This window comes from Coffea arabica, chromosome 8e (assembly GCF_036785885.1).
Source record: "Coffea arabica cultivar ET-39 chromosome 8e, Coffea Arabica ET-39 HiFi, whole genome shotgun sequence".
Lineage (NCBI taxonomy): Eukaryota > Viridiplantae > Streptophyta > Magnoliopsida > Gentianales > Rubiaceae > Coffea > Coffea arabica.
The window spans coordinates 12,271,520-12,281,943 of NC_092324.1; the positions used below are offsets into that span (position 1 = coordinate 12,271,520).

Consider the following 10,424-nt stretch of genomic DNA (forward strand, 5'->3'; position numbering starts at 1 on the left):
CGAAATTCTCTTAAGGGGGAGAGGGTGTGAGGACTCGTAAAATTCTTATTTCAAACCCCTATTTTTGGCTCATTTAATTATTTATTTGGATATTTGCTCCGAATAATATTTTCTAACCTTATTAGACCTAAATATATGGAATTATAGCTCCATTATATTTTAAAGTGACTTGTTTCAAAAAATTAAGTTTTGGAAGCTCGTTTAGTGAAAATAGTGAAAAAGTGTTTGGAAATTTTAACCGATTGAGAGTACAATAAGTTTGGAAAATTGGAGGCTTGTACAATGGTTCTAAAATAGGTAATTTTATGGTTAAGTACTCAAGTGATAGTTATTAGTACTATCATTATAAGAAATTCTTGGAGGTTTCGTTTTATCGCGCTTAATTTGGAACAACACGTTTTCACACGCGCGATTTAATTGAGAGACTTTAGACCCTCATTTTGGGACAATTAAGAGTGAATAATATTTATATGAATATAAGTGTATTGGAGGTTGAGTGCACTAGTGAAATAAACTCGAGAGGAATTGAGCACAAAACGCGGGCGTACACGCGCGAAGGAGAGTTGACTTTTACACCAACATGGGCTACACATCAAAGCTTCTCAAGGAAGTTTCATTTGATCAATACACTCTCTCTCCTAGTCTCTCTCTTGGCCGGCCATCAAGCTGCAAAAATAACCCAAGAGCTTTTCAATTTTCCATCTCCAAATCTTGCACAAATCATCAAACAAATCAAACCAAAATTGAACTACACCTAGTTGAACACTTGGAGATTGCATCTAGCTAAAAAAAGGGGGAGCTTTTCACGGTTTTCTTGGAGCAAATAGGGATAGAAAATTTCTGTTTTGTACACCAAGTGAAGTAGGTAACGATCAAACCTTGAAAACTTGGTTTATGGAAATTCTAGTGCTCATATATACTCATGCATGTTAGTGGGTAGCATTATTTTGAGAAAAATTTGGTTGTGTGGGCTCTATGAACTCCCACCTTGGATATATGGACTGATTTGTGATGTTTTGATGGTAATAATGTTTATTTAGTGCTTAAACTAGTGGATTAATATTGGGTTGTTGATAGAAATTCAAGGATGGTGCAATGACCAAAAGTGACTATTTTGTCCCTGCTTTGTTCGAGCACTTTGGTGCGAAATTTTGAGGTTCTAATAGTTTTTTAATGTTGTTTACATGTTATATTGAGTATGTAAAAAGTTTCACTGAAAAATAACTTGATTTGGTCACCCAAATGTTGGAATTTCGGAAGCCTAGAAATCTGGAATTGGTTCCCGTCACTGCCCAGGCAGTCATCTTGTTTTGGCTATAACTCATCGCTCCGATGTCGAAATCGAGTGCCGTTTGTGGAACTGGAAACTAGACATTCCCAGCTTTCTGTTGGTATAAAATGCATGTTTTGATTCCATCTGAGTGAGCCAAACCACTCATTTGAAAATTGCTGTCCTGTTTCATTGTTTCCTGGAAGGCAGCACATGAGCTGTAACTTGATGCTCATGAACGAGCTAGTTATGGGCAGATTTTGAAAATGGTTTCTTCTGGGAAAATATAACCTTATGAGTCTACTTTCCAACGCCATCAACCATGCTCAATTCCGAGTTGAATTGAGTGGTTTATGATCAAAATTCGAATCTGGTCTTGTGAAGGAATACCATGCATTTGGACAGATTTGAAATTAACAATGATTTGGGACTTGTACTCGAAATTCTTGGTGTAATTCACCTACCAAATATGTCTTGAACCCTTACTAGATTTTATTATCCTAAATGGGACATGTTTTAGGCATTTTCCTTGGTCACAAGTTTAGAAAAAGAAATTTCCATGCACAAGGCAGCTTTGCCTTGAAATTTTGGGAAATTGAGTGATTTTGTTAAGTGACTTCCCATGCTTATTTATCCATAAAATTTGGTATACGGATAGCCCTTATATGGTAGAATAATCATACCAAATTTGGTGCTATTCCGAGTTCGTTTCATTGTTCAACTAGATTTCCAAATTTCATGATTTGAGTTTGGGAAACCCTTGTTTAACAAGGAAAGTTTGGTAACTTTGGATCACCATATCTTGGTGCTCAAAATTTCAATTCTCATTCCGTTTATTTTGCTCTAAACATGGATTGTAACTCTAATAGTGTTCCAAATTGCAAAGACTGGTTCAAATTGAGTGAATTTTTCCGAATTTTCAAAGTTGGCCAAAAACCAACTTAAAACTGTCTTGATAACTTAAGTTATCAACTTCAAGCTAAAATTTGAATACCTTCCACTTGGATTCATGGAAAGGTGTCTTCTAGAAACTATTAGTGCTTTGAAAGACAATTCCAATGGTACAAAATTTTCCAACTTTGGACAACCAGGGAGTAAGTTATAATTTTTCAAAGATTGCACCAAAAATCAAAAGTTGTGACCATTTGAAAGGAAATCCGCGCGGGAAACTATTCACTAGAATCCGGCCTTGAATCCGGCCAGTTCTTGGCCAGAAAGTCGGCCAGATTGGTGATGGAAATTGAAAAAATAGAGGCTTGGTCACTGCCTCCAATCCGGCCAGGAATCCGGCCGGATATCCGGCCAGAATTGCCGGATTGTGACGTGGGCAGCCCTCTTCCGACTTCGGTCGTTCGTTTTGAAATCTATTCGCGCATATTTGTTTCCGTCCAATGATTTTAAGGTTAATAAACTGTTTTACTCGAATTTTGTAACTCTTTTGAGTCTCAATTTTAAAAGGGAACCCAATCTCGATTTTCAAGATATTTTCTAGACCGTACTAGTGTACAACCTTCCTCATCGCTTGGGGATTATCAGTAATAGTCTATTGTTAAATTACTCTGGCACACAAGAGGAACTTCAAGAGGATCCCACGGTGGACGCTTGAACTTCAAGTGTCATTCCTTCTTGTTTACTTGGTGAGTATCAAGTGTGTGCTATTTGAACTCCTGTGAACTCGATACATGTTTACTTGTTATTGATACTTGAGATTTTGAAATTTGAGACGAGTGTGTACTTTATCGCACTCGTTCTCGCTTGAAATGCATAACTCGTACTTGAATACTTGCATATCTCGATTGCTTGAATATACTACATGCTTGAATGACTTGAAATAGTATGCTATGGCTGCATACGTCGTTGGAGTGAATCTCCTCGATACTCAAATATACATGGGGGACGCCCAAAATCCCATTGGTCATCCTTGGACTCGTGCCGGCTTGGGTTTGGTCGGGCTCCTTGGTAAACCACGAAAAAAACATGAAAGCTTGATCTAGTGAGAGATCTCGCTTGACATACTCGAGTAGTATCGCCTTAAACAAATGACAGGCGGGCCCGATACAGGGGTATGTAAGGAGAAAGGGGACGTGTTAAGTGGAGTTCTACGGACTAAACCTACCCGATTGACGGAGTGTCAATTCATGGAGGTTATTGATCATGCAAGCGGAATATAGCTCCTAACAGCTCCAGCATCTTTGAATTGTTTCTGTTTATCTTTCCAGTAAATTGTTAATTATTGAATTATTATTGCTTGATTTGTAAATTGGGATTGTTATTTGAACAATGTGCTTGCATGTGTGTTCTTGGTCTCACGAGCATTTTGCTCACCCTGTAGATTTGTTTTCCTTAACAGGGTTCCAATTCTTTTGACTAGAACTTGTAGCTATGGTGTATTTTGGATTGTATTATGGAAACCCAATGTATGGATTGGGTAATTGTTAAATATTATTAAGTTTGAATGCTTCCGCACAAATTGCATTTATATTATTTGGTTGTGATGTCTAGTACCGCTATAAGCTTGAACGTAAATTACTTGAGTCCTGGCGAGAGTTGGGCAGGCGTCCCGCGGATACCCTCTGGTTCGCCTTAGGGAGAAGTGGAGGCGTCACAAATGGTATGCTATGGCTACATACATCGATGGAGTGAATCTCCTCGACTCACAAATGTTACATGGGGGACGCCCAAACTCATAGGCCGACCTTGGGACTCGAGTCGATATGGGTTTGGTCGAGAATCTCGGTGAGTCATGAGAATTACCTGATAAGTTTGATCTATTGGAGAGATCTCGCTTGGCATACTCATAGAGTATCGCCTTATAAATGTCTTGCGGGCCTGGTGCGGCGTACGGAGGACGAACATGAGAAGTAAGTGGACATCTACGGATTGGAAACATCAACCCTGTGAGAACCCTGAAAATAGACATATAAATATCAGTGCATATTTTATTTGCATTTTAATTCTTTAATAAATTTTAGCACGAAGTCCAATTGTTTTTAAATAAGTATGTAGAATTAAACGTTATGTGCAAAATAAAAGAATTGTGCTAAACTACTAAACTTCTTAGTTTTGTTACATTAACTTCATATTTCGATGGTAAACTATTTCATTGATCTAATCATTAATTACTTTGAATTCTAGTATTGTAACTAATTGTTTTGAAATAAAAGTGTAAAGATAATTTCTATGTAATAAATAATATAATTGTGCCAATATTAAATTATTCGGTTTTGCTATACTAAATTAATATTTCTTGAGTTAGATTAATTCTATTACTTTAAAATAAATTCTTTGATTTCCGATAACTAGTTTTAATCGTTAATAATGTTAAATGTTAATAGGAATTTCCGCGTTAAGATGAAAACCAATGAATTTTAGATAAATATGATTCTAATATACTAAACATACTTAATGCGTGAAAATTTGATAAATATATCCTTATCTTTCGTTGTTTTCGCAATAAGTGCGTAAAAATACTTTTATGTGCAAATTGACACCTTGGATTTAATTAATATTTCACTTGACTTTATATTACTAAATCAATAAATTTCGAGTTAGACTAACCCTATTTCTTGAGATATAATAATTGGAAATTCTAATAATTAATTTAATCGCTAAATAATATAAGAATTACTAGGAACCTTAATATTCAAGTTTAATCGATAATTATTCGATAAAAATGGGTTAGGTATAGTAGGGTATAATTAGGCGTTCAAATCGAACTTGGGGATAATTTTTAGAATTAAGTCGGAATTGAGGAATTAAGTTGAGATTAAGGAGCGAAGTGAAAAGACTAAAATAACCTTACCTTACCTTCCATGCAAACCAAACAAGACGTCTGACCGCAAATCAAATCGTATTTGTTATTACCAATTCGATACGCAAACCAATTGTTATACGAAATCGATTCTTACACGTAAACCACTCTCACAAACTACGGCACCACCAAATTATTCTTTCTATCTCACGGCTAAAACTACCTATCAATCACTCTACTTCACGTTTCATTCCACAACCACAAGACACAATACCATTCCTTCATTTTCACTGACACAAACCACAAATGTTAATTCCTTCTCTGCAGAAACAGCTCCTCGGACAGAAGCTTCAGCACCGCACCATTCAACCAATCAAAATGCACTACCAACACAACACTCAACCACTTCTACACTCAAAACCACGGAACCATCCCTCTTCCTTTTCATTCCTACACCGCAAACCACTGCACTTCATTTTCATCGTGAGGCATCCGAGAGCAAGGGAGGGAACGCGAGTTGAAATCTTCTGTCCGTTTTGTTCTGACCGTGAGCTGGAAGAAAGGCAGAGAGAAACCGTGAGCAAAACTTCAACCATTCTGCAACCAACTTCACGGCTGCAACACCACCAGCCTCCACCTCCACCAGTTGAAGCCGCTACACCAAACCAGAACCAGCAAACCTGTCGCGTGCGTGAGAGCCGAGAGGGAGCAGAAATTTTTCAGATTTTCGTGTGTGGTCTTAGCTTGCTTTGAGGTAAATTTTCTGGACTAAAAATGGATAATCAGAGGTAGTTTAAGCCAGCCGTGACCTTGCATGTGTTAATTTGGGTAATTAGATGATGAAACCAAAGCTGTGGAAAATATCTGTTTTGGTTAAAAACATTTCTGCCGAGGAGCTTGCTTGGAATTGTAGTTTTTATTTCTGACTTTATGCGACAATCTGAGTTGGATTAAGTGTCTAACTAATCAAAAACAAGAAGTTTAAGTCATCTAGTAATATGCATGTGAGGTTAGGCAGTCGGATGATGATATTAAGCCATTAGAAATTTCTGTTTTGGATGTTGATGTTCCAGCCGAGAGCTGAGATGAAAATGCAATTTTATTTCTGATTCCCTGTGATAATCTGAGCATGAAATGGAGCTGAACTAACTGGATTTTGGATGATTATTAGGATTAAGGCCTTGCATGATCATTTCATGAAGCCGGATGAAGAAATAAAAAGCTAAGGAAATTTTGTTTTGATGGAAAGTGACTGCCGAGAGGTTATCTTGCTAATGTAGCCTCATTCGGTTTAGTTTTTCTGTTTTGGAGCCTTAATCTTGATTAACTAGTAATGACAAGTTAATTAGGCGTGCATGTAGTTGACTAGTAAGTTTTAAAACAGAGAAATAAAATTAAGAGTGCAATCTGTCTCAATGCAAGATTATCCGAGCCAAGCTGGAAGATTGGTTGAAATTTTTGAGGTTAATGGTCGCTGCTTGAACTTGATTTCTGAACTGGAAACGTTTATTGTCTGACTAGATAAGTGTATAAGGAAAATGAGAGTTTAAAAGCATGTTTTAACCAGAAAATAAAATAAAAACAGAGAGCTCTCCATGCATGTTCAACCGTGACTGATTGGATAAAATTTCTGATCTCCTAGATGATTTGAGTTGTTATATGAACCTGGTTTTGAAGTGGAAACTTATTTTAATTTTTCCTTTGGAAAATAATGACTTAGAAATACAAAAGAGTGGTAAGTTTAAATTATATAAGTTGTTTAGCAATGAAATATTTGGGACATTGAATGATGGAACCAAAAAGGTTAGTACATGAATGCTGGAATTTTGTTGAGACAGCCGAATGTTGAGCTGAGATATCAACTTGGATTTTGGAAATTTTTCCTTGATTACATGATGGATTGAAATGTCTGGAATATGTTGTCTTGGAGTCTATAAGAAATATATGATGGTTTGAATAAAAACTGTTGGTGTGAAAAGAAAAAGAAAAAGGGGTTTTTCATAAGTGGACCAATGAAATTCCAGATTTTAGGATATTCCATGACCAGTCTCAATAAAATGTTGATATCTTGGTGTAGGAAAATCCGTTTAAGGCGCAGTCAGTGGCGTTTGAAACTAGAATCATAGGCCTTTGTCCTGTAGAAATTTCGTATTTTTCCTCCATGTGTACTACTGTCTGTGAATTTTTAAAGTGGACTGTTTTGCATGAATGTCCTGTTTCTTTGTGAAACAGAAATTGGGTTTTGGGTTGAGATTTTAGCTTACCTGTAGTTTAAATTCATGATTAAATTGTGGTTGGAAGTGGTTGATATTGTCAAGGGCTAATGATTGATGAAGCCCTTGGCCATTTGAATGATTTTACAAGTATTACAGGGTGACGAAAGTAAATTGTTGGAATGTCTTGGAGGCTTTACTTTTATTTTATTTGCTTATGATGGGCTTGCTGAAACCAAGTGCTAATGATTGATGAAGCCTTGGTTGATCATTTTATTTTATTCAGAAATGCACTTGTTGAAATCTAGGGCTAATGATTGACGAAGCCCTAGTAATTTGTTATATGATTTTTGCCATATTTTGATCCATATTATGATTTCAAAACGGAATCAGAGCTGTGGAAGTTGTATCGATCTTGCGAACTCGAGTGTCTGTGGTCAAAGTAATCAAAAATATTTTCCAGCTAGTAGTATAATATAAAAACTCAATATCTAGTGTTTTGCCTAAAACTTTCAACCCGATAATTTCCTTTAGCTCAAACTAGTCTTGATAGCTGTAGTATTTTAATGCTATAGCTTTTGAAAATTCTAGGTCTTATTTCAATTTCTTTTCTTTCCTTCAGCTTTACAATTGGATAGCTAACTTTAGGAAAAATTTCAAAATACGAGTTTTACAAATTTTAGCGAAAAGCCTGGGAGACTTGCTCGGCAAGAAAACTCTATTTTTAGGAAAAATAGTTTTTGGGAATAAATCTTGCAAAAAGCCGTATCTTTAGAGAAATGTTCAAAGTAACCTTCTAGCTTTGATATTCGGAGGTTTATCGACTTATTTCAATAAAATAATACTAGTTACTTTATTTTAGAAAAGTACCTCAAGGAAAACCATAAGAAATATCTTTTCTACTGTTGTCAAGTTTTAATCTAAGGAACCCTTGATCTTTCAAAGGGAAAGTGAACCAGTAGTATATTAAATATACCTCAATGGCTATAAGCTTAAAAACTGAGTAGAAACTTATAGTTTCAAATTTTTGGTTTTAGGGTTTTCCGAGGAAGCGGAATTCGATCCCCAATTTGATATCTGAACTCCACTCTTGGTGAGTGTCCCTGCCTGTTCTATGCCTATCCGTTTAAAGTGCTTTCTTGACTTGTTATGTGATAGGTTAAAAAAAATGGTTTCTGTCCCATCGAAGTGAGCTGTGTGTACTTTATCACACTAGCCGTTCGAGTGGTGACTTGTGCAAAATATTTTCTCCTAAATCCTTGAATCTAAATGTAGTTACGTCGTTGGGTGAATCCCTCGACGCATGAATCTAACTACCATAAATCAATATGTAGTTACGTCGGTGGGTGAATTCCTCGACGCATGTATCTAACTACAATAAGTCATTGGGTGAATCCCTCGACGCATGTATCTGATTGCAATCACGTTGTTTGGTGAATTCCTCGACGCATGTATCTGATTGCAATCACGTCATTGGATGAATCCCTCGACTAATTTTATACGGGTATATCTCGAGTATACTGCGTCGGTAGACGAAGTTCGGGCCCGAAGCAGAGGTATGGATGGTGACGGGTTAGGATTAAAGTAAGTGGATCTACATGGACTATAAGTAGTGAAAGTTGACGGAGGGTCAACTACGATGGTATCTGATCAAGCGTGGAAAATGGCTCCTGAGAGCCCACGTATCCTACCTTGTGCTGTTATACGCTTTCCTAACTGTTTAAATTTATGCAGTTATTAATCGCTGTTTGAAATTATGTGATTGCATGTTTTGGGGCACCACTGAGCTTTAGCTCACCCCACATTTATTGTTTTCCTTAACAGGTTCTGGGAACTGAAAGCTGGATGCTTAGTTATGTTTTTCTTTAGAGCCGTATTTGAATATTATAACTTATTCTATGGGCTGTAACGTGTTATTGGAATAATGTATTTTCCTTTTTGGATTGCCACTTGAAGCTGGAAAATGTGTAGACCCTAATTTGATTTCTTGGCTTGTAAGTTTGTATTGTGGATTTATGCATTTTATCTATCCGGTTTGTTATGACTTTGTACTTTAGTACGTAGCGTAGGTCGTTAAGGGCCTCGACTGGTAATTTTTATCATGGCCATCTCTGAAGTTAATGTGGCTTTAGGTATGATTCTATAAGGAAAAAAAATTGTTTTGTAATAGATTAGTTTATTCTTCGAAAGGTTTTGGGTTAGATTGCTTGCATGAGTCCTGGCGAGAGCTGGGCAGACGGCCCGCCAACCCTTTGGTTCGCCTCAGGGGGAAAGTGGGGTCGCCACAAACCCGATTGACGGAGAGTCATCGCGGGAAGATATACGAATGAGATTGGCAAAGCAAATGAAAATTAGCTCCTGAAAGCTACCATTTCCTTGAATTGTTTCTGTTTACATTTCACTGGAATTGTTTATTACTCGTATATTATCGTTTTCCTGTTGATTGGGATTGTTATGTGTATAACGTGCTTGCATGTGTGTTCTTGACCTCACGAGCTATTGCTCACCTCGTAGATTTGTTTTCCTTAACAGGAATGGACAGGGAATGAAACTCGGAGGAAACCCTTTTGATGTACTTTTGTAATAGGGTTTCCAATGGAAGTGACTAGACTTTCTGGCTGTTGTATATTTTGGAAAATTGATGTATCTTTTGGGATTTTGATGTAAGACTTGAATATTCAACTGTGGAAATGACTTTTCTTTAGTAGGCTTGTAATAATTGTTATATATTGATAAGTTTGAAGCTTTCCGCACTATCTTACTTTATTTTGTCGTGAATGACTAGTATCGTATTAAGTTTGAACGGGTTTTGTACCGAGTCCTGGCGAGAGTTGGGCAGGCGTCCCGCGGATACCCTTTGGTTCGCTTTATGGAGAAGTGGGGGCGTCACAGGTTCGACTTTTAATACCCTATACTCAATCTCAACCTGTATACTTGTAGAAAATCGCGTGTGGGGTATTTAAATTTTATAAATGTAAAATCTGACTGTGAATTGAGTTTAATTGTTATATGCATATCCTGCGCTCATCAATTTCTATAAGCATTTTACTAGTCATATTTATGCTAATTTTGTGTTAAAAAGAAAGTAATTTACGAAAATTTTTCGAACAAAACATTTGCCCATACAATGCACGACTTCTTTACTAATTAAATGACTCGTTGTACATCAGATTTTCAATACCTCAATGTT

General features: G+C 36.7%; 1 long non-coding RNA gene across 1 annotated transcript; it reads left to right on the plus strand.

Moving 5' to 3' along the window:
* The first annotated feature begins 5,291 nt into the window (after nucleotides 1-5,291).
* LOC113702880 (uncharacterized) lies at nucleotides 5,292-9,990 on the plus strand. The gene is made up of 3 exons (XR_003451290.2): nucleotides 5,292-5,775; nucleotides 8,272-8,327; nucleotides 9,767-9,990. It is a non-coding gene; the product is annotated as an uncharacterized lncRNA (long non-coding RNA).
* The last annotated feature ends 434 nt before the right edge of the window (nucleotides 9,991-10,424 follow it).